Raw genomic sequence first — 20,084 nt, forward strand, 5'->3', positions numbered from 1 at the left:
TTCTCTTGTCAGTACATTTTGTCCTGTAACGCTTGTACTTCCAGGGATTGGTAGTTGATTATGTAGCATCAATCTGCATCTTATCTTCATTATCCTCTACCCCTTCCAGTATTATCATATCTATGATTACTCTCTACAAAATGTAGAGTACAAGCAATGCTTATGAAGAAGATTCTGTTCTGAAATTCTTGATTTATCCTTCCCTTGACATGGAGAAGGGCATTATGAAGCCAGTGTTAACTGTTAATGTAAGTCAATCCTTCTAAACCCTTTATCCTCAACTGCTGTTTAATTTGCTCATACTCCCTATCGTTTATTGCTATTTAGTTTGTTGTTTCTACCAAAATGCATGTTCGTAAGAACCGTAAGTTCTAAGTTTTACTTGTAAAACCAAATTCCTTATGCATACCATGCACATTACTTAATACTCCCTATATGTATGCTTGTTTTTGTGGATCTATAATCCAGTGTGTGGTGAAGCAGCCCACGTTTGCACCTTGTCATCTCCTATTTTATCTTACTGATGTGGCTGATGATATGAACAACATGCCATGCACATTATCCAAAATAGATACAATGATTTTCTTTGCCCTTCATCTATGCTTGTTATGTTGACATGGTAATCCAGTAGTGTGGTGAAGCTCCCCGCATTATGAACAATGCCAAATTATGCTATTGATATTTTGAACATACTCTTTATTTTCTAATTTGAAATTGGATAGAATTGACAGAACAGTTATCATCTTTGTTTATACATGTGGAAAACCTATCATCTCTCTGCTTTGTTTCAGGGTGATATGCCTGATGGCATGCACAATTCTGCTGAAGGCTGTGAGGCAAACCCAACATATATTGCAGCAAAGAAGGCAAAACATCTTGAAGATAGCGAGACAACCCCAAAGTCTTGTCTTGATGCAGTGTTCAAGTTACTTGACACTAACAGTCAGACAAGCTCACAGAATTCGTTGTCTGAATCAGTTCGACTTCTTCAGTCCCAAGTTCTAGCAGAAAGGCATTCTGCAACTCAACTTCGACTTGAAGTCCTATCTCTAAGAAAGATTGCGGAGAACACCAATGAGAACCTCATCGCTAAACAGCTACACCTGGAAGCTATGACCGACATGCTAGCCCGGTCTCACAGCCTTGCTCAGCAGCTTGCGCAGCAGTTCCCCCGCAAGGCTAACCTTTCTTGAACTGTCTTGGAAGTGGTCTCGGTTTAGTATTATTTTGTTATGCTGCAATGGTGCCCAGTTTTTGTAATTTGCTTCTACATTGCGCTTTATGATCACTGGTGGTGAACTTCAATGCCCAGTGGATGTAATATACCTTAAACCCTTTATTGTATAGTGTAGGTTTATTCTAAGTTACTATGCCGTAATTTCTTTCTTGTATAGAGTAGCTTTGTTCTTAATTCATACTAGTTACGCAGCAGCATGAAATGAACCCCGGCCCATGATTGTGCGAATCAAATCACGGGCTTTTAACAGGCCAAAATTGTCTTGGTCCTTGTTTGGCCCAATCAGATATCGGCTGTGAGCAGGCCGGATGCAAACAGGGCCGTAGTTAGGCCCAACTATATGACTGGCTTTTAACAGGCCGAAATTAATATAGGGCCGAAATGTTAAATGGGCCCTTAACAGGCCAAAACTAATATCAAGCCGAATTACTAAGTGGGCCTTTAGCAAGTGGGCCCAAAAGCATATTGTCCAGTTGACGGGCCGAATCTGATATGGGCCATAATTGAGCCCAAAGCCTCTTAAAGGGCCGGACCTGATCTGGGCCGTAATTTGGCCCAGAACGTGGTAGGCTTTTAACGGGCCGGATCTCATATGGGCCACTATTAGGCCCGGAGCGTGGCAGGCCATTAATGAACCAGATCAAATATGGGCCGGCATTTGGCCCAAAACATGGCAGCCAGTTAATGGGCCGGCCTACTAGGGTCCTCAAAATCTTGTGGGCCTATAGCTGGGCCGGCCCATTAATGTCGATGAAATCTCGTGGGCCTTTAGCTGGGCCGGCCCATTATGACCCGCAAGAATCTTGTGGGCTTTACCTGGGCCGGCCCATTATGGCCCGCAAAATCTTGTGGGCCTTTAGCTGGGCCAGCCCATTACGGTCCACAAAATCTCGTGGGCCTCTAGCTGGGCCGGCCCATTATGGTCCGCAAAATCTTGTGGGCCTTCAGTTGGGCCGGCCCATTTAAACTGGTTGGGCCGTGCCACATGTCGACATATCATAGGCGCCTATCTGACCCACTAACGAGCTGAAACATGTTTCGTCCGGCCAATAAGAATTTTACATGTGGAAATTTCCCATTGGTCGGGGCTGTTAACGGGTTATCGGATCCAAAACCTAACCCGATAGCTTAACAGCGTTCCATTACGGTGGATGCCACATGTCGGTCACCCTTGACGAAAGCACTTCTGTGACACGCGATTTATTGTCATTGAAGTGGAAACTTCCGTGATGATAATTTTGGTAATGTCATGTAACACTTCTACGACAGCACAGGTATGACTATCTTGATTCTGTCATAAATTTGTCATGGATGTACATGCATGACAAAAAAAAGCGACCTACTGTGACAAACACGCATCATCACGGAAGTGTATTTTTTTGTAGTGGTGGTATATGGCAGTGGTGGTCAGACATGGCAGCGGTGGTGGTATATGGCAGTGGTGGTCGGATATGGCAGCGGCGGTGGTATATGGTAGCAGTGGTGGTGGCAGTAGCGACGAAGATGGTGCGGCGGCGGCGTGACAACTGTGACAGAACTCGAAACTCTAAAGGACTAGACGCTAAAACCAACAACTAGACACGACGATGCAACTACAAATTCAACAATGCAAAATCCTAAAAAGATTATGCAAAGGCTCAGATTGGTTTGGATATAATGAACTAACCCTATTTTTTTGGCTTTTTCATGGACTGTAGGTACGAAGAACAGACGGACTGTAGGTACGAAGAACAGACTCGATCTAAAGTACGAAAAATTGTAAAATCTCATCGAGCAACCTGAAAATCTGATACCACTTGAGAGATGCAAAGGTGTTCCATCTTTTGATGAGATGGCGGCTATTGTTTATGGTGGAGTAGACTTTGATGATCCAACTACGAACGTGCGAGGATGTCGCGCCTTATCAATCACTAAACCAATTCCGAGAGGTTATTGACCACGCCGGAGCACGATCAACCTGACCACGAGGGTCTATTTCCTACAAGCAAACGAAGAACAAGCAAGAAACTAAGATTGCAATATGGATATTGCGAATATAAGATGAAAGCTTTATTGATCAAGGTAGGGTTCTGTGACGCCTTGGTCTGGTCGTTGAACACAAACGAAGTACGCGAAGTTGCAGCTATGGTGAACTTTTAATCTAAACAAAATCTAAAGTCTAAACGACGCCCTAAGGGCTGTATATATGGAGGAAGAGAGGGGAAATTTCGTGGCCCCTTGTAGGAGGGGTCCGAAACCAACCCTAACTCTCTTTTCTGCACACATACGGACTCTAAAAACAGCCTATACTTCTGTATTTCAAAATTACATGGGCCTGGCCCAATAATAAGGTGACGCAGCACCTATAATAGCCTCTAGACGAAATTTGTGAAGTGGCATCTTGTATATTTCGTCCAAGCCTTCATGCACTCATTACGGTGGCTTCAAAGTCCCGAAATCATCACTTGAAACTCTGTCCTTGTTCCCCTTGCGCTTGCGATCATCTCCATGCTTGTTCTTCCTCCAATGTTCATCCTTCTCCAAGATAGGCCCTTCATTTGTAAGCAAAACAAATATACCCAATTTAGACAGCATCATATTCTCATGAACATTAGAATCATTACCAAGAAAAGAAAGTACCTAGTAATTTAATTGGCATGCGCGAGGTCTAGTAATTGGTACAGTATGTATAGCAGCAGGGGTTGTGGGTGTAATAGTGGTATTGATGTCGTCATCAACTAACCTTTAGGTTAGTTTTTGCGATCTATGAGAAGCGGTGCCTGTTAATATCCCTGCATCTGTTCAATACTAGTGGTTCAATGTTTAGGAGTTGCATTTGTGGTTCAGTGTTTCACTAGTTGTCAACTGGTTTCTCACAAGTTTGTTCTGAATGGTATGGGCTACCTCCCTGGAGAATCGGCGGCGGCACCAGGTATTGGAGAACGATCGTTTCTCGCGGACGAGCTTGAAGAGCCATCTGTGCGTACAGATTACCCATGACATTTGCATTTTGAAGAGGTGGGATTAAAATTACTGGTATAATAGCTCTTGATTTTTGTCGAAGCAAGAAGGCGAAAATAGGGCGAGTTTGAAAGCTATAGTCCTCTCATTGTCCGGGATCTCCTGGCCATGATGAAGGATGTACTTGATTATCGGAAAGGAACATCATCTCTTCGCTTCGATATGACTATTCTACAAACTGAGGTACCCACTGTTGGAGTAAAGCAAAATGGTTTGAATGTTGCTATGGGCGGAGTTCAGAAATCAGTTTCAGATCTGAGCTTACAGTTAGTGTCTATGAATGTGGTTTTGGGATACTTGGACGCTGATATCTGCCACATGTGCGGCAGGGAGGGAGGCGAACTGCACGTCTTTATAACAAAACAGATTTCCATGGTCACTGCATGCATGTGGGTATCTTTTGGGATTTCTAGTTTTAAAAATGTTTAATCTTTTAAATGAAAAGTCCGATTGAAATCTGTTTTCACCATTAAATCCGTCGCGACGAGATCTTCGAAACTAGATCTCATATCAATATGTTGACAACTTTTTTTGTTAAAAGTTGTCATGTCTATTGCACATAAATTGCCATGGTGTTTACATTAAAGTTGCCATGCTATGTTTCAACTACCTTTTTTGTATGTTTAAAGTAAATTTTGACATAAAAGGAAATTGATAAACTAAAATTGCCATGGTGAATTACTAAAATTTGATTATCCGCAAAATAATTTTGACATGGTTCATAATTAAGAAGAAATTCACCGTCTTACTTTAAAAATGCGTGATCAATGACTTAAATTTGCCATGAACCATTGATGTCTACCACACAACCTTCTTCTTGTAGACGTTGTTGGGCCTCCAAGTGCAAAGGTTTGTAGGACAGTAGCAAATTTCCCTCAAGTGGACGACATAAGGTTTATTAATCCGTGGGAGGCGTAGGATGAAGTTGGTCTCTCTCAAACAACCCTGCAACCAAATAGCAAAGAGTCTCTTGTGTCCCCAACACACACAATACAATGGTAAATTGTATAGGTGCACTAGTTCGGCGAAGAGATGGTGATACAAGTGCAATATGGACGGTAGATATAGGTTTTTGTAATCTAAAAATATAAAAACAGCAAGGTAACTAATGATAAAAGTGAGCGAAAACGGTATTGCAATGCATTGAAACAAGGCCTAGGGTTCGTACTTTCACTAGTGCAAGCTCTCTCAACAATAATAACATAATTGGATCATATAACAATCCCTCAACATGCAACAAAGAGTCACTCCAAAGTCACTAATAGCGGAGAACAAACGAAGAGATTATTGTAGGGTACGAAACTACCTCAAAGTTATCCTTTCTGGTCGATCTATTCAAGAGCCCGTAGTAAAATAACACGAAGCTATTCTTTCCGTTTGATCTATCCTAGAGTTCGTACTAGAATAACACCTTAAGACACAAATCAACCAAAACCCTAATGTCACATAGATACTCCAATGTCACATCAAGTATCTGCGTGTATGATTATACGATATGCATCACACAATCTCAGATTCATCTATTCAACCAACACAAAGAACTTCAAAGAGTGCCCCAAAGTTTCTACCGAAGAGTCAAGACGGAAACGTGTGCCAACCTGATAACCCACAAGTATAGGGGATCGCAACAGTTTTCGAGGGTAGAGTATTCAACCCAAATTTATTGATTCGACACAAGGGGAGCTAAAGAATATTCTCAAGTATTAGCAGCTGAGTTGTCAATTCAACCACACCTAGAAACTTAATATTTGCAGCAAAGTATTTAGTAGCAAAGTAATATGATAGTAGTGGTAACGATAACAAAAGTAACGGTAGCAAAAGTAATGTTTTTGGTATTTTGTAGTGATTGTAACAATAGCAACGAAAAAGTAAATAAGCGAAGACCAATATATGGAAAGCTCATAGGCAATGGATCGGTGATAGAGAATTATGCCAGATGGGGTTCATCATGTAATAGTCATAACCTAGGGTGACACAGAAGTAGCTCCAATTCATCAATGTAATGTAGGCATGTATTCCGAATATAGTCATACATGCTTATGGAAAAGAACTTGCATGACATCTTTTGTCCTACCCTCCCGTGGCAGCGGGGTCCTAGCGGAAACTAAGGGATATTAAGGCCTCCTTTTAATAGAGCACCAGACCAAAGCATTAACACATAGTGAATACATGAACTCCTCAAACTACGGTCATCACCGGAAGTGGTCCCGATTATTGTCACTTTGGGGTTGCCGGATCATAACACATAGTAGGTGACTATAGACTAGCAACATAGGATCAAGAACTCACATATATTCATGAAAACATAATAGGTTCAGATCTGAAATCATGGCACTCGGGCCCTAGTGACAAGCATTAAGCATAGCAAAGTCATAGCAACATCAATCTCAGAACATAGTGGATACTAGGGATCAAACCCTAACAAAACTAACTCGATTACATGATAAATCTCATCCAACCCATCACCGTCCAGCAAGCCTACGATAGAATTACTCACACACAGCGGTGAGCATCATGAAATTGGTGATGGAGGATGGTTGATGATGACGATGGCGACGGATTCCCCTCTCTGGAGCCCCGAACGGACTCCTGATCAGCCCTCCCGAGAGAGTTTAGGGCTTGGCGGCGGCTCCGTATCATAAAACGCGATGAATCTTTCTCTCTGATTTTTTTCTCTCTGAACACGAATATATAGGGTTGGAGTTGAGGTCGGAGGTGCTCCAGGGGGCCCATGAGGTAGGGGGCGCTCCCCCACCCTCGTGGCTAGGGTGTGGGCCCCTTGGCCTTGATCTTTTGCCAGTATTTTTTATTATTTCCAAAAATACACTCCGTGGAGTTTTAGGTCATTCCAAGAACTTTTGTTTCTGCACATAAATAACACCATGGCAATTCTGCTGAAAATAGCGTCTGTCCGGGTTAGTTCCATTCAAATCATGCAAGTTAGAGTCCAAAATAAGGGCAAAAGTGTTTGGAAAAGTAGATACGATGGAGACGTATCAACTCCCCCAAGCTTAAACCTTTGCTTGTCCTCAAGCAATTCAGTTGACAAACTGAAAATGATAAAGAAAAACTTTTACAAACTCTGTTTGCTCTTGTTGTTGTAAATATGTAAAGCCAGCATTCAAGTTTTCAGCAAAGATTATGAACTAACCATATTCACAATAACTCTTAGGTCTCATGTTTACTCATATCAATAGCATAATCAACTAGCGAGCAATAATAATAAATCTCGGATGACAACACTTTCTTAAAATAATCATAATATGATATAACAAGATGGTATCTCGCTAGCCCTTTCTAAGACCGCAAAACATAAATGGAGAGCACCTTTAAAGATCAAGGACTGACTAGACATTGTAATTCATGGTAAAAGAGATCCAGTCAAGTCATACTCAATGTAAACTAACAGTAAGGAATGCAAATGACAGTGGTGCTCTCCAACTGGTGCTTTTTAATAAGAGGATGATGGCTCAACATAAAAGTAAATAGATAGGACCTTCGCAGAGGGAAGCAGGGATTTGTAGAGGTGCCAGACCTCGGTTTTGAAATAAAGATGAATAATATTTTGAGCGGTATACTTTCATTGTCAACATAACAACCAAGAGATGGCGATATCTTCCATGCTACACATATTATAGGTGGTTCCCAAACAGAATGGTAAAGTTTATACTCCCCCTCCACCAACAAGCATCAATCCATGGCTTGCTCGAAACAACGAGTGCCTCCAACTAACAAGAGTCCCAGGCGGAGTTTTGTTTGCAGTTATTTTGATTGGATTTGCATAAAGCATGGGACTGGGCATCCCGGTGACCAGCCATTTTCTCATGAGTGAGGAGCGGAGTCCACTCCTCTTGAGAATAACCCGCCTAACATGGAAGATACGGACAACCCTAGTTGATACATGAGCTATTCGAGCATACAAAACAGGATATTTATTTGAAAGTTTAGAGTTTGGCACATACAAATTTACTTGGAACGGTAGGTAGATACCGTATATAGGTAGGTATGGTGGACTCATATGGCATAACTTTGGGGTTTATGGGATGGGATGCACAAGCAGTATTCCCGCTTAGTACAGGTGAAGGCTAGAAAAAGACTGGGAAACGGCCAGCTAGAGAGCGACAACAGTCATGAACATGCATTAAAATTAATCAACACCGAATGCAAGCATGAGTAGGATATAATGCACCATGAACATAAATATCATAGAGGCTATGTTGATTTTGTTTCAATTACATGCGTGAACATGTGCCAAGTCAAGCCACTCGAATCGTTCAAAAGAGGATACCACCCTATCATACCACATCACAACCATTTTAATAGCATGTTGGCACGCAAGCTAAACCATTATAAGCTCCTAGCTAATTAAGCATGGCATAAGCAACTATAATCTCTAATTGTCATTGCAAACATGTTTATTCATAATAGGCTAAATCAGGAACGATGAACTAACCATATTTACAAAAACAAGAGAGGTCGAGTTCATACCAGCTTTTCTCATCTCAATAAGTTCATCATATAATCATCATTATTGCCTTTCACTTGCACGACCAAACGATGTGGATAATAATAATAGTGCGCGTGCATTGGACTATGCTAGAATCTGCAAGTATTCAATAAACAGGAGAAGACAAGGCAATATGGGCTCTTTTGTCAGATCAATAATAATGCATATAAGAGCCACTTCAACAATTTAATCATGGTCTTCTCCTATCGACCCCCAAAGAAAAGAAAAGAAATAAAACTATTTACACAAGAAAGCTCCCAACAAGCAAAAGAAGAAGAGGAAATCTTTTTGGATTTTATTTTTAATTACTACAAGCATAGAAATTAAAACTAGCTAAAAGCTACAACTAATTTTTTTGGTTTTTCTTAAGGTTTATTAAACACATAAGAAGAAAGCATAAAAAGGAAATAAACTAGCATGGATATTACAATGAAAAAGTATGAGCACCGACATCTAGCAATGAGTGTGTGAACATAAATGTAATGTCGGTGAGAAATACGTACCCCCCAAGCTTAGGCTTTTGGCCTAAGTTGGTCTATGGCCATGATTGGCCTAGCGGATATCCATAGTAATAGTTGGGGTCGTACTGAGATGCATCAGTCATTGCATCGTGGGCTGCAGCTTGGAGGCGAGCTATCTCAGCTCTCCTCTTATACTCTTCCACCTCCTCTCTGGTTATAAAATATCTCCTATTTCCTGAAAGTCAAAGAAAGTAGAAGCAGGGAGAGCGACGTGATAGGCGCGTCGTCTGTCAAAAATTGGTCGGTACTGGAGGAACTGATCGTTCCTCTCAACAAACTGATGACGAACCATAGCCTCATAATCCAAATAAGCAGGGGGCAACTCAATATCATCTTCACGTATGGTTATACCAAGAAAATTAGCTATGCGGGTTGCATAAATTCCACCAAAGAAATCTCCATTAAATCTATTAAGATGCAACCTATGTGCAACAATGGCTTCCAAATTATAAGATTTATCTCCTAACACAGCACTCCTAAGAATACTGAGGTCAGGGACACACATGTGACATGCTTCATCTTTACCGTTAATGCATCTACCTATGAAGAGAGCAAAATAATGTACAGCAGGAAAGTGAATGCTCCCTATGGTAGCTTGTGCTATATCTCTAGATTCCCCCACAGTTATACTACCAAGAAAATCTCTAAATTCAGATTTGCGAGGTTCACTAGTACTACCACATTGTGGAAGTTTGCAAGCAGTGGTAAAGTCCTCTAAGTCCATAGTGTAAGAATTTTCATAAAGATCAAACAAGACAGTTTGAGAATTATGTGAAGATGAAAATTCAAACCTCCTCACAAAGGAACTAGTGAGATAGTGGTACTGACGGAATTTTTCTTCCTCGAAGCTCACAAGATCAGCGTTACGCAAATATGCGTTAAATTCTTCCTTAATTCCTGCTCGATCCATGAAGTCCTCTGAAGGCCATTCACAAGGCCGCACTGGAGCGTCCCTTGGTGGCTCATCATCAACATCACACATTGCAAGCCTGGGTCCTTGTTTCCTTGAAGAACCACCTTGGTACATTTTCCTAAACATATTTCTTCCTCTGAAAAATTTCTGAAATTTTTAGTAGCTTCAAAATAAAAGTGAACCAAACTCAACAAAATTGATAACAACTACTCCTAAAAGTGCCTAGAGCCTATATCATGCATCAAAACTACTTGGAACCACATAAATTTGACATGCAAGCTCAAGAACATGGTCACCTAGGCAGCAAAATTTGCAATGAATAAATCACTAGAACAAAAACTAATTGGACCAATGGAGGAGTCACATACCAAGGAACAATCCCCCAAAGCAGTTTTGTGAGAGGTGCTTTGAGCAAGGAGATCAAAAATCGCAGCAAAATGAGCTAGAACTCATGCTTGAGCTGGATAATGGTGTTTGTGGGAGCAAGAAGGAGTGTGTGGGTGCAGGAATAAGTGGAGGAGGGCCACCATGGGCCCATGAGGCAGGGGGCGCGCCCTCCACCCTCGTGGCCAGGTGGATGCCCCCTTGTTGTGTTCTCAGTGCCAAATATTCTCAAATATTTCAGAAAAAAATCATATTTAAATTTCAGGGCATTTGGAGAACTTTTATTTTCGGGGTATTTTTATATTGCACGGATAATTCAGATAACAGACAGAAAATACTATTTTTATTTTATTTAATATAAATAATAGAAAGTAAAAGGAGGGTACAGAGAGTTCTGTTTTCTAAATTCATCCATCTCATGATCATCAAAAGGAATCCATTAACAAGGTTGATCAAGTCTTGTTAACAAACTCATTCCGAATAACATGGAACCGGAGAATTTTCGAATAACACTAGGTTACCTCAACGGGGATATGCACATCCCCAACAATAATAATATCATATTTCTTCTTGACAGTAGGAAGAGGAAATTCAAAACCTCCAAAAATAATTGATGGAATTTTGCCAATAGAATTGATACTGTGGACTTGAGGTTGTTTCCTCGGAAAGTGTACCGTATGCTCATTACCATTAACATGAAAAGTGACATTGCCTTTGGTGCAATCAATAACAGTCCCTACAACATTCAAAAGGGGTCTTCCAAGAATAATAGACATACTATCGTCCTCGGGAATATCAAGAATAACAAAGTTCGTTAAAATAGTAACGTTAGCAACCACAACAGGCACATCCTCACAAATACCGACAGGTATAGCAGTTGATTTATTAGCCATTTGCAAAGATATTTCGGTAGGTGTCAACTTATTCAAATCAAGTCTACGATATAAAGAGAGAGGCATAACACTAACACCGACTCCAAGATCACATAAAGCAGCTTTAACATAGTTTCTTTTAATGGAGCATGGTATAGTGGGTACTCCTGGATCTCCAAGTTTCTTTGGTATTCCACCTTTAAAAGTATAATTAGCAAGCATGGTGGAAATTTCAGCTTCCGGTATCTTTCTTTTTTTAGTAACAATATCTTTCATGTACTTAGCATAAGGATTCATTTTGAGCATATCAGTTAATCGCATACGCAAAAAGATAGGTCTAATCATTTCAGCAAAGCGCTCAAAATCCTCATCATCCTTTTTCTTGGATGGCTTAGGAGGAAAAGGCATGGGTTTCTGAACCCATGGTTCTCTTTCCTTACCATGTTTCCTAGCAACAAAGTCTCTCTTATCATAACGTTGATTCTTTGATTGTGGGTTATCAAGATCAACAGCAGGTTAAATTTCTATGTCATTATCATTGCTAGGTTGAGCATCAACATGAACATTATCATTAACATTATCACTAGTTTCAGGTTCATTACCAGATTGTGTTTCAGCATCAGAAATAGAAATATCATTTGGATTCTCAGGTGTTTCAGCAATAGGTTCACTAGAAGCATGAAAAGTCCTATCATTTTTCTTTTTCTTCCTCTTAGAAGGACTAGGTGCATCTATATTATTTCTCTGAGAATCTTGCTCAATTCTCTTAGGGTGGCCTTCAGGATTCAAAGGTTCCTGAGTCATTTTACCAGTTCTAGTAGCCACTCTAACAGCATAGTCATTATTCTTACTATTCAATTCATTGAGCAAATCATTTTGAGCTTTAAGTACTTGTTCTACTTGAGTGGTAACCATAGAAGCATGTTTACTAATAAGTTTAAGTTCACCTTTGACATTAGCCATGTAATCACCCAAGTGTTCAAGCATATCAGCACTGCGTTTTAATTCTCTACCAAAATAAGCATTGAAGTCTTCTTGCTTAACCATAAATTTATCAAATTCATCTAAGCATGGGCTAGCAAACTTGGTAAATGGGATTTCAGCTTTATCATATCTATAGAGATAATTTACCTTTACTACTTGTGCCGGGTTATCAAGACCATGTGTTTCTTCAATAGGTGATGGATTAAAACCATATATTGCTTCAACAGGCGGTAAATTAAGACCATGTATTTCTTCAATAGGAGGTAAATTCTTAACATCTTCAGCTTTAATACCCTTTTCTTTCATGGATTTCTTTGCCTCTTGCATATCCTCAGGACTGAGAAATAGAACACCTCTTTTCTTCGGAGTTGGTTTAGGAATAGGCTCAGGAGTTGGCTCAGGAGGTGTCCAACCATTTTCATTTGTCAACATATTATAGAATTTCAGCTTCATCCGATGTTCTTTCCCTGAAAACAGAACCAGCACAACTATCTAGGTAATCTCTGGAAGCATCGGTTAGTCCATTATAAAAGATATCAAGTATTTCATTTTTCTTGAGAGGATGATCAGGCAAAGCATTAAGTAATTGGAGAAGCCTCCCCCAAGCTTGTGGGAGACTCTCTTCTTCAATTTGCACAAAATTATATATATCCCTTAAGGCAGCTTGTTTCTTATGAGTAGGGAAATATTTAGCAGAGAAGTAATAAATCATATCCTGGGGACTACACACACAACCAGGATCAAGAGAATTAAACTATATCTTAGCATCACCCTTTAATGAGAACGGGAATATTTTAAGGATATAAAAGTAGCGAGTTCTCTCATCATTAGTCAACAGGGTAGCTATATCATTTAATTTAGTAAGATGTGCCACAACAGTTTCAGATTCATACCCATAAAAAGGATCAGATTCAACCAAAGTAATTATATCAGGATGAATAGAGAATTCATAATCCTTATCAGTAACAAAGATAGGTGAAGTAGCATAAGCAGGATCACATTTCATTCTAGCATTCAGAGTTTTTTGTTTAAGCTTAGCTAATAATTTCTTAAGATCACTTCTATCATTGCAAGCAAGAAAGTCTCTTTTAGTTTCTTCATCCATAACATAGCCCTCAGACACAACAGGTAATTCATATTTATTAGGAGAGCCTTCATAATCACTTTCATCAGTATTATCGGTTTCAATAATTTCATTCTCTCTAGCCCTAGCAAGTTGTTCATCAAGAAATTCACCAAGTGGCACAGTAGTATCAGCCATAGAAGTAGTTTCATCATAAGTATCATGCATAGCAGAAGTGGCATCATCAATAATATGTGACATATCAGAATCAATAGCAGAAGCAGGTTTAGGTGTCGCAAGCTTACTCAAAACAGAAGGTGAATCAAGTGCAGAGCTAGATGGCAGGTCCTTACCTCCCCTCGTAGTTGAGGGATAAATCTTGGTTTTTGGATCTCTCAAGTTCTTCATAATGATAAGCAAATATAAATCCCAAGTGACTCAAAGAATAGAGCTATGCTCCCCGGAACCGGCGCCAGAAAATAGTCTTGATAACCCACAAGTATAGGGGATCGCAACAGTTTTCTGGGGTAGAGTATTCAACCCAAATTTATTGATTCAACACAAGGGGAGCCAAAGAATATTCTCACGTATTAGCAGTTGAGTTGTCAATTCAACCACACCTGGAAACTTAATATCTGTAGCAAAGTATTTAGTAGCAAAGTAATATGATAGTAGTGGTAACGATAGCAAAAGTAACGGTAGCAAAAGTAATGTTTTTGGTATTTTGTAGTGATTGCAACAATAGCAATGGAAAAGTAAATAAGCAAAGAACAATATATGGAAAGCTCGTAGGCAATGGATCGGTGATAGAGAATTATGCCGGATGTGGTTCATCATGTAACAGTCATAACCTAGGGTGACATAGAACTAGCTCCAATTCATCAATGTAATGTAGGCATGTATTCCGAATATAGTCATACGTGCTTATGGAAAAAAACTTGCATGACATCTTTTGTCCTACCCTCCCGTGGCAGCGGGGTCCTAGCGGAAACTAAGGGATATTAAGGCCTCCTTTTAATAGAGTACCAGACCAAATCATTAACACATAGTGAATACATGAACTCCTCAAACTACGGTCATCACCGGAAGTGGTCCCGATTATTTTCACTTCGGGGTTGCCGGATCATAACACATAGTAGGTGACTATAGACTTGCAAGATAGGATCAAGAACTCACATATATTCATGAAAACATAATAGGTTCAGATCTGAAATCATGGCACTTGGGCCCTAGTGACAAGCATTAAGCATAGCAAAGTCATAGCAACATCAGTGTCAGAACATAGTGGATACTAGGGATCAAACCCTAACAAAACTAACTAGATTACATGATAAATCTCATCCAACCCATCACCGTCCAGCAAGCCTGCGATGGAATTACTCACGCATGGCGGTGAGCATCATGAAATTGGTGATGGAGGATGGTTGATGATGACGATGGCGACGGATTCCCCTCTCTGGAGCCCCGAACGGACTCCAAATCAGCCCTCCCGAGAGAGTCTAGGGCTTGGCGGCGGTTCCGTATCGTAAAACGCGATGAATCTTTCTCTCTGATTTTTTTCTCTCCGAACACGAATATATAGAGTTGGAGTTGAGGTCGGAGGAGCTCCAGGGGGCCCATGAGGTAGGGGGCACGCCCAGGGGGGCAGGCGTGCCCCCACCCTCATGGCTAGGGTGTGGGCCCCCTGGCCTGGATCTTTTGCCAGTATTTTTTTATTATTTCCAGAAATACGCCCCGTGGAGTTTCAGGTCATTCCGAGAACTTTTGTTTCTGCACATAAATAACACCATGGCAATTCTGCTGAAAACATTGTCAGCCCGGGTTAGTTCCATTCAAATCATGCAAGTTAGAGTCCAAAACAAGGGCAAAAGTGTTTGGAAAAGTAGATATGACGGAGACGTATCATAACCCATACGTTGGAGACGTATCAAGCATCCCCAAGCTTAATTCCTGCTCGTCCTTGAGTAGGTAAAGGATAAAAATAGAATTTTTGATGTGGAATGCTAACTAACATATTTATCCATGTAATCCTCTCTATTGTGGGAAGAATATTCAGATCAATAAGATTCAAAACAAAAGTTTAATATTGTCATAAAAACGGTAATACTTCAAGCACACTAACAAAGCAATCATGTCTTCTCAAAATAACATGGCCAAAGAAAGCTTATCCCTACAAAATCATATACTCTGGCTATGCTCCATCTTCATCACACAAAGTACTCAAATCATGCACAACCCCGATGACAGGCCAAGCAATTGTTTCATACTTTTGATGTTCTCAAACCTTTTCAACTTTCACACAATACATGAGCATGAGCCATGGACATAGTGTCGGTGTCAAAACCGGTAGGGGGTCCCGAACTGTGCGTCTAAGAATCGATGGTAACAGGAGACAGGGACACGATGTTTACCCAGGTTCGGGCCCTCTTGATGGAGGTAATACCCTATGTCCTACTTGATTGACTTTGATGAATATAGGGGTTACAAGAGTTGATCTACCACGAGATCGTAATGGCTAAACCCTAATTGTCTAGCCTGTATGATTATGACTGCCTCTATGGACTAAACCCTTCGGTTTATATATACACCGGACGGACCTAGGGTTGTACAGAGTCGGTTTACAGGGAAAGGAATCTTCATATTCGCATGCTAAGCTTGCCTTCCACGCCAAGGAGAGTCCCATCCCGACACAGGGAAAGTCTTTCGTCTTGTATCTCCATGGCCCATTAGTCCGGCCCATATCACATAGCCCGGACGCCCGAGGACCCCTTAATCCAGGACTCCCCTAGTAGCCCCTGAACCAGGCTTCAATGATGATGTGTCCGGTGCGTAGATTGTCTTCGGCATTTCAAGACGGGTTCCTCCTCCGAATACTTCAAAGTAGTCCTCGAACACAGAAAACGTGTCCGGCTCTGCAAAACAGGCACCACACAGAGTCGCAAAGAGTATAATATTTCACAAGTCCCATCTACTAACAACTTTCATAGCGAGACGTTACGTCCCTGCTTCGGTCATTATTTCGATCCGTTTTTTAGCTTCCCGCTCCACGTTTCGAGGTGCGGTTTTCATTGGCATGTCTTGCCGAAGCAGAGATCGTGTCCCCTTATCGTGGGATTCTCATCAACACGGGTGTGGGTAATCCAACTGCGTCGTCCGCACGACCCTTAGGGAATAGGCGAGTTTTAAGGCGAGTGGGGAGGCGCTTGATATTCGCTGCCTTTATAAGAGGATAAAGATCCACTCTTTCACCCACGCCTTCTACCTCTCTGCCCATCCGTTCTCGAGCTCTAGCACCCAAGATTCCGTCCTTTCTGCCCCCAAAAAGCACTCCGACCATGTCCGGATCTGGAGCACAGGGCAAGTGGATGGCTTCCTCCGTCACGGAGGGGAACATCATGGAGCTCCGGGAAGCGGGGTACTTGGCCCAGGAAATCGCCCACCAGCTTCCGGCCAAGGGACAGATCGTCCCCACCCCAGAGCCCAATGAGAGGGTGGTATTCATTCCCCACTTCATCCGTGGGTTAGGATTTCCCCTCCACCCCATCGTCCGTGGACTCATGTTCTACTACGGGCTAGATTTCCATGATCTAGCCCCGAATTCTTTCCTCAACATCTTGGCATTCATTGTCGTGTGCAAGGCCTTCCTCCGCATCCCACCCCACTTCGGATTATGGCTAAAGATCTTCAATGTGAAGCCGAAAGTGGTGGATGGTCAACATGTAGAGTGCGGAGGTGCCATGGTGAGCAAACTGTCCAACGTCACATGGCCCATTGGCACCTTTGTGGAGACCGTCAAAGGGTGGCAATAGCAGTGGTTCTATTTCATAGAGCCCCACGACGCCACTTGGGATGCGGCTCCCGAATTCAAGTCCGAGCCCCCAATGCGGCTTACCTCTTGGCTAAACAAGGGCCTGGACTAGGCGTCGTTAGACGAGGTGTCAGCGTTGCAGACGCGCATCAAGAGCATGGTGGACAAGAACATCAAGCTCGTCAATGTGACCCAGGTGATGCTTTTTCACCGGATCCTCCCTTGCCAAAGCCGAACCTGTCATTTGTGGGAGTTCGATCTGGCCAAGCACCAGACCTTGCAGCAGTTCTTCGGCTCCAAGCACGAAGGTATCTGGAAGGTGCTTTTCAAGGCCAATCAGTTGTGGCCGAAGACAACCAAGGACCACAGATACAACCTGACTCATCCAGCCAGTCCGGTAAGTTCTTAATACTTCAAGGTGTATCTCTTCCTGTGCATTCAAGGAAGATGTCTAAGCTTCTCCATTTGTCTTTTCAGGGCTGGATAAAGAGGGTGGAGTGGATCCACTGTCTGGCTCCGCTGCCCAATGACCTATCTATCCCACTTCTGACGAAGATGCTGGTTCTGCCGCCCTACAAGGCTCCGGAGAAGAAGGCAAAGAAGAAGGGCCAGGAGACAAGAAGCGGCCTCCGCCGTAAAGGCACTTCGGACGCAACATCCGAAGACGCCGAAACCAACTCCTCCCCTGCCAAGAACGACGAGGAGGAGGAGGAAAGCAATTCTCCCCCTGAGGGGGGAAGGAAGAAAAGGGAGGCCTCCATGGATCTGGAGGCACAGGCAGAGGCGTCCAAGAAAGGGAGGGTCTCCCTTGAGTACAATTCCGAATCAGACACCGATAGCAGCCCTGAGTGGCGTCCAAGGGAAAAGCCCCTGGTCGGATCGAAAGTACTCAAAGGCACTTACGCACATATATATATCCAGCTCCTTTACTTCGTGGCTTTAACACGTTGAATCATGCACTGCAGTCCGGCTCTTGTTCACCTCCAGCGATCCTCATCTTCGGGGAATTCACCGGATCCAAAGGTGATGGACAGCGGGTCGCCTCCGCCGGCCTCCTCCCCCAAGACTACGGACAACGTCGAAGTGTTGTCCCGAAGGACCCTCCCAAGCCAGGGAGAGGTACAGGAGGCCGTCAAGGTGGTGCCTGTCGGGGCCCCGATCCTAAGTCACATCGATCTAGCATGTAACACATCATATACTTTGTGTCCTCATGCACGGTATTCCCGCGGGTGCCACCTTACCTGGCCCGGGACCGTTTGCGCCTTTTGGCTCACGTATATGATAGTGTCGCTAGCATCCATATGAGAGAGAACCCGGGCCAACATGACTAGTTGTGAATCCAAAGTGACACTAACTTACAGGGACAGGCATACATGACCCAACAACGAACGTGTCGATCATCAACGTATGAACCCAAGTAGTAGCAAGCTACAAGGACTTAAAGGAACAACGCGTGACATTTCCCCGAAGGGACAGGCACAGGAACGAAGAAGGACACATGCCGGCCGGCCTAAGTGTTCCGGAGCAGTAGCAAGCTACCATGGCTCAGTGGAAGCACTAGGAGACATTTCCCCATAAGGCTACCAAGAATAAACAACTAGGTGTCGGATCCCACATATAGCAATACACATTACACATACGCATAACATGCAAGTATGTGTTGTACAACATGGCATCACAACATAACTCAACAACTCATATAGATAAAGGCCCAGATGAGCCAGCGTAGCATTATATTACAAACAGGGGTCACATGACCCATCATTCAGAGCATACAAGCAACAGAAGCATAACATGTCGGAGTACAGACAACTACAAATGAAAAAGGCTGAGAAGCCTGACTATCTACAAGACCCTCCCAAGGGTACAAGATCATAGCTAAGGTAACAAGCTACTTGTCGAAGTCCAAGCGGAACTACTAGTGAGACAGATGTCTCATCTGCAAAACATAAATTAAGCAAACGTGAGTACAAAGGTACTCAACAAGACTTACATCAGATCCTATCATACATGCATTAGTATCAAGAAGGCAATGTGGGGTTTAGTTGCAGCAAGCCAGCTTTGACTCAGTGGCTATCCTGTTCTATGACTACGAGTAAGTTCTTTGAGGTGAGAAAGCGCACACGAGTCCACTAATCACCACATTAATACACTACTATGGATTCATTCCCGTCTCCCTATGAGAAGGCCATCCATAGCACTCACACTTGTCTTGTGCATTTTAAATTATCCACTTCAAGTTGTCTATGTACCATGTAAGCATCCAAGAAGTCCATAACCGCGGACCCAGTTATTCGAATAGATCATGTTAACCCTACAGGGGTGTACTTCTTCACACACGCTCTCGCCACTTACCGCCATGTACATGTCATCTATCTCGGCAACCTTCAAGCGGAAGCCTAGCGAGGGTGTCGGCCATGACCTGACTAACCATGCAAGACTCTAGTCCAGGTTTATCGCCTATTCGGGTTCCATCCGCAAGGAGATCTGGCTGGGGTTTTGCTCACGGCCTCAAACGATGTGAGCAGGGTTCCCAAGCCTACCATCTGGGTGCCACTTGGTACACCATGCCACCTGTGCCTAGTCTGTCCCAAGCCCACACTGTCGGGTGCCACTTGGTAGAAAAATAACACTACCTACAAACACCAGAAACTAGTTGCGACTCCTAGACAGAGATCAAGTTGGTTAATAAGTCAAGAGGGGTCGAGTTACCGGAACCCAATGTGTGGTAGTAGCTAGTCACTGGATAACATACATAGAACTCAGTTCTTAGGGACAGTTCCAGTGAGACAACC

Source organism: Triticum urartu, chromosome 5A (genome assembly GCF_056163025.1).
Source record: "Triticum urartu cultivar PI428250 chromosome 5A, HENAU_Tu73, whole genome shotgun sequence".
Lineage (NCBI taxonomy): Eukaryota > Viridiplantae > Streptophyta > Magnoliopsida > Poales > Poaceae > Triticum > Triticum urartu.